Source organism: Thunnus maccoyii, chromosome 8, assembly GCF_910596095.1.
Source record: "Thunnus maccoyii chromosome 8, fThuMac1.1, whole genome shotgun sequence".
NCBI lineage: Eukaryota > Metazoa > Chordata > Actinopteri > Scombriformes > Scombridae > Thunnus > Thunnus maccoyii.
Genome location: NC_056540.1, coordinates 1,853,173 through 1,859,488, shown reverse-complemented (window position 1 = coordinate 1,859,488; position 6,316 = coordinate 1,853,173).

The following is a 6,316-nucleotide window of genomic DNA, read 5'->3' as shown; positions in this document are numbered from 1 at the left end:
GATTGGTAATTACAATAGTGACTAGGTCAACATTTTGGGAAATACACATTTTCATTTTCTCTGTGAGATGTTCAGATGGATATTGATCTCATCTCTGTCTGTTGAGTACAGAGCTGGATGCAGGGCATGGCTAACCTAGCTTAGCACAAAGACTGGAAGCAATGGGGAACAGCTATGACTGTCCAATAATAATTTTATAAATTATATAAACATCATACAGTCAAAAGCTTAGGAAGAGACAGAAGGTTAATATAGGCAAAAATCAGCAATATTTATCACAGAATCCTTTCTTACCAAACTACCATATTACATCAAAAATTGTGACCAAAATCAGTTCATTTGAATATAATTGCCAAGATTAGTGGATTATTGAATTTGGTGCATTTTGATATGCAAACCATACTGACAGTGCTAACCTTTTGAGAGAACAAATATAACCAGAGAGTCCAAGATGGAGGAAGCTATTACATAAGTAGTGTCACACCTTCCAATAATCTGACTCCCTTTTATATAACTCTGAGTATGAACAGCTCCCCCAAAAAAAGGATCTGCAGTCAGACAGGAGTACAGCAACATAGTCAACGAGCTACCTGGAGAAAGTGACCCAGCTTGCTTGGTGAGCTACTGTGTTTAAACCACTGCCACAAACAGCTTTTATTCAAACCAAAATCATTACAATGCCACAAATGTCACCAGCATGTTTTATCTGTATTTTGTTTATTAATTTTTGAGGATCATGAGCCAATGGTCAGAGATTTGTAATTACAAAATAATGACACTTTGAATTTCCAAAGTTGTTCTTGAGTTAGTTGCTTTAAACACATCATCATTAGAAAACCTGACTGAAAGTGAGGAATGAAGCCATAACCAGGAGGCAGCTAACATGTCTCCTGGTGAGGTTCACTCTGGTCTACCTTTGTAATAACACCATTAAAATGTTTATCTGTGACAAAAGTCAGTGAAGTGAGTCACCATAAAGTCAGTGAAGTGAGTCACCATAAGCTACGGGTCAGCCACACCAGGTTAGACTGTAGTGGCAAAACCACCAGCGTTGACTTAAACAAGGCTGTGTTCATGCAAACTTTTGATTTGCAAGAGAAAGACTGCATTATTTCTGCCTTCTAAACGTATATAGTCCCACTTTAAAATCTTCTGAGGATCTGTGCCAAATTTAATGGCAAACCATCCAACAGTTCTCACAATATTTCACACTGGACCAGAGTAGACTGGATTGACTGATATGTCTTGTTCCTAGAGCCACACCATAGGCTAAAAATACAAATAGAGAGAGAAGAAGAAGAATATATTTGTGCTTTTTTTATTTGAATGGAAAACCCCATCAGCATAAATTTGTGATGACCTCTAAGTAAACCCACTACAGTTCCCTTTTACACTAAATAAATAGTGGAGCAGCAAGACACTGAAATACACATGTGAAAGTAACTATTTTTGCCCATGAGTGGCTGTTGTCATTGATGAAAAGCTAAACACAATAGCAAGTGAGTGTGTCATAAGAGACAAAAAGGCTTAACACTCAACCTAGAATAAAGTCATTGTGAAGATTCAGAGTCTGTTTTTGTCTCTGCTCTTGAGGGAAAAGGTTGCTATGATCAACAAAAGAGAAAAAGCATTTACCAAACAAAAACACTATACAAATAAATGACTGAGAACAAACATACGGAAATTACCAGCATGTCTTTCTCAGGAGACTATTTTTTGTTGGGTTTTTTTTTTGTTTTTTTGTGCCCCCCCCCCTCTTGAGTTTCAGTTAACATGCTTCATATGCAGAGATTTCCCAGCAGTGATCATACCCATGCCAGAATTTAATTTGGGATCACTGAGTGATTCTGCAGCATCTCAATTAGTGGGGACAGGATGATCATCTCGAATGCAGTGCTGCTTAGCATGTCAGGAGTGTGTTTAGATATTAAAAAAACTGGAAGAATGAGGAAGAATTAATGTATGAAAATGATTCCACGTATACAGTGATTGATCTTTGTGTTGAGTCAGAGTGAGAAGTGACAGCTCTGTGTCCTAACCCTGGTCAGATTAGCAGGGTTACACATTCTGTTGTATTTTCTGTAGTTTTCTGTATTGTTTATTTGTTCAAAGACTTGAAATTATGAGATAACAAATGTTTTAGGGAGGAGACTTGGTGGATTTTTGGATGCACAAAGTGTCTGACTTTGACACCAGAGCCACCTGTTTACAAATTTTCTCTTATGAATAGACAAAATGTATGGCCTCCAGAGGATAGATCTTAATGACTTTCCCCAGACTCTGATTCTCTGTTTTAAACCTCCTTTGTCATCTGAACCTGCTCTTCCTTCTCTCAGTCCAAGCTCACTCTGTGACACTAAGTCAAATACTAGCTAAATGTAACACAATTGAAATAAATCTATTAAACTGGATTAAAAATATTTAGCCTACGTCAATAATAAATTAATACTTTGATTGATTTGTTTGCAAGTGTCCTGCACCTTTCTGGTGCCCAGCCCATATGGGCTTAAAAGACACTAGACAATAACAACCAGGATGGCCACATGACAGAGCATGATGATACAGTTCCACAGATTCAAAAAGAGAACATTTCAGAACATTTAGTTTACATGGAAGAAATGTCCTGTTATGATGGAGACAGTGTTCTCTGTCTTAGCAGCCAAGCCCCTCCTATAAATCTCACTAAAACAAAAATCTCCATATTAAAACACCAACTCAAAATATCAGCCTCGGACAAACAAAACAAATCAGGATCAATTGGATCTTTTCAAACAAACCATATCTCAAGTCACTGTACAAAGGGCAATTCAATACAAAATGAAATTCACCCTGGACAACACCAAGATCACAAAAAACACATAAATGTTGCTCTTCAGGAATACCTTTATATCAGCCCACCTCAGTTGCCAGTGGTAAAGTACCAGTTCTTAACTGAACACACAGATACATTTGACTTCTCTGTAGATTTGATATTGGTTCTGTATAGCAATTGTCTTTGATATTTGGATGTAGTTTCTAAGCTTTGGCTTCTTACAAATGTCCTCCTTCCATTGTTCCTCTATCTTTAATCATTTTTGTTTGACTGTATTTATATTACACTGCAAGTTAGTCCTGAAAATAAAATTAAAGTCAGAAAAAGGAAATATTGCAGAGACCTCTCTCGACCAAGGATAATTGTGAGCTCGATCCCAGTTAAAAATCTTTTGGTCAGTCGTTCCTCTGGCAACTGAATAAGGCGGTTCCACAACTTCACCATTTCACCTCTCTGCTTTACAAGGCATGACTCCCATCCCATATCCCCTTCAATAGCTGGCTTAGCAGTAAATTTATGCACCTCAAGGAAACACCTCATGGCTTGATTCTGGATGGCATTACTGTCAGGGGCATCTTTAAAACACCACACTCCTGCAGCATAAAATGAAATTGAGCCAACCATTGAGTCATAAAGTTTAGTGAAAGTTGAAAAGACCCTACCGCTCTTCCAGCTGATTCTGGCAGTACTTTAATTCCCTCTGTAAAGCACATATTTTCATTAAAAAACAAACCAAGATATGTAGAAGAACTGTGTAAGAACTAGTGTACAGAGGCATTGATCCAAATTTAAATATATGGTTGCTCTGTCGTTCATGTTGCTTTCTAAAATGTATAATCTGTGTTTTGTCATTATTAATGGTCAGTCTCCATTTACTACACCATAAACTAAAATATTTAATATTTTTTTGTAAATTAATATCTCTCTCTGCAACTAACATAGTATCATCAGCATATAATAAAACACTTAAATTCATATTATCGATCACTATAACTGGATTGGCCAGTTTAATGTCTTCAGCTAAGTCATTTACATAAAGGACAAATGTAGAGGAAATCACATCTCCTTGTTTCACTCCAAATGGAATAGGAAATCAGCCAGTCCTAAAATTATTTAAACTGCAGAGACAAAATTGGGGCTTTATACAAGGCTTTGATGGCATTATAACATTTACCGTCAATACAAGGACATAGTAATTTATACTCTAAAAGGTCTCTATTGATCCAATCAAAGGCTGGCTCTTGAAATCAACAAACCAAGCAAATGTATTTTTCCCTTCTTGTAGTCTTGCTCTCACCACTGAGGATATAATATAAATATGGTCAATACATGTCCTGCTTTTCCTAAAGCCATTGTGCTCATCCATCAATAATCCACAAGTCTCTAAGTAATTAATAAGTCTATTATTGAGGATACCTGAATACAATTTATACAAGTATTGTTCTGATCAAGCTAATCAACATCTGTAGTTTAATGGAACTCTGGGGTCAACTTTTGCAGGATTAGGGATTGGTTTGATAATAGATTTATTCTGTGCAGATGGAATAACACCATTCTGAAAGCATTCGTTTGAGACAGACAATGTAAAATGTTCACCAAATTATGAGTTTTAAGGACCTCGTTGGGGAGTTCATTTGCTTTAGCTTTATCTACCACTTTCTGCACCTCGTATAGTGCGATCTCATTATTCAGCATATGATTTTGGCAACGTGCTGTATTACTCATCCAATTTTCAAGTTCACATTTTACTTTACAAATTTCATTTAAGAATTGATCATTAAATAATGAGGAAGTATTACATGCATACAGATGGCTGTAATCTGTTTCCCACTTCTTCAATATCTGGTTAGTCTCAAAAGAAGGTTCACCATTTTCCATTAAGACCTCCATTGGAATCAACTTGATCTTTTGTGGCCCCAGTTTATTTAATTCCCTCCAAAATTGAGTTGTAAATGTTCCAACTAGAGAGCTTGTCCTCTTTTAAAACATCTCTTGAAAAACCTCAGCCTTCTATCAAAATTAGATTGACAATACTTAAATTCATGTTTTAGAATCCTTCTTTTACTCTGATCCTTACATGTTAGAGATGATTTCTCTGCTAAGCACAAGTCAATGCATAACTTGTTTAATTCATCAGTCCAATATGGCTGCTTTATTCTGTAATGCTTCTTTATTATAACCTTTTTTACTACAAAGTATTTATCCACTTCCTTATACAGAAGGTCACAAAATTGGTTGTAACAATGATCAACATTTTCCTGTGTTTTCTAGCCATTTTCCAGTTGATCTATGACCTTGAGAAGTGTTTTATGGCATATATCAGAAGAAAGAAACTTAACAGAAACATTTCTATTTTGCAATTGGCATTTCGACCCCACGTTGAGGTTTCTGGGATAAATAGTGTCCATCCATCAATATTCCAAAGAACTAACAGAAAGTGTTCAGTGCTTACAGGCTGGGCATGACCTCCTCATACCGGCCTGTCCCCTGATGCGGCTCCCCCAGGGGTCATTTGACCAGTCCACCATTCACAGCCAAGTAAAAATCCTCCCCAGCTGGAGTTTCTCTAAGCAGAGTCCTGAAATTAAAATCCAGCAGCCGTTCCGCATGCGATTTCGCCGATGACTCATAACCTGTCTTTAAGTTTTGCTTTTCTCTGAAGCACAGCCACTTTCTCCTGGACTGACCATAGTTCCACCTTGACCAACCCCAGTTTGTGTCCTCTCACCCGGAAACATTCCATAGCAACAGAGGTTGCAGACAAGGCCTTCACGCAACAAATCTTTCACTTTAGCCTCAGATCCTCATTAGCATCTTGGTGTAACCCCATTACCAACGAGACATCTTCCCCAAAACATTTCTTCTGGATAGCTTTTTCAGCAATTTTCAACTCAATCATTTCCATTCTAGAGCTCAGAATGCCCACCTGAAGTCCAAATTCAGTCGCAATTCTTTGGCTTTTTTTTCTAGCTCTTTCTTCAGGATATTTTGGCTTTCTGAGATCAGCTTCTCCAGTAATCTATTCAAACTATCCATTTTAAGGTCCACTTGCTTTTCCATTATGTTTTGCAAATTGTCTATTTATGCTTTAAGCAACTTCAGTTCATTCATTAATGCAGGATTGCTGCTGTTCTCACCATCAGAGTCTTTTGACTTACGTTGTCTGGTGTTATCAGCCATAATCTTGCTCAAATGCGGCCAGTTCAGACCTCAAAAAAAGCACTTAGGCTTTGCAAAAACAGTCTGATGAATACACATTCAACTTAAACAGTATCACACAAGTTATTTGTAAATTTGCTGAGACAATGAAGAGACAAAGACTGCTCATGCAGCCATCTTGTCCCTAATAACAAGGGTAGCAGTATTATTTGATTATTCAGTGTGTGATGTGACAGTAATGGGGGGTCATATTGTGTTTTGATTTTCAAGGCCTTGAATATGGTCTGTATGATTTTACAATTTGAAATTAGAACTAGAAGGTTTGGGATGTTATCACTGACAGTA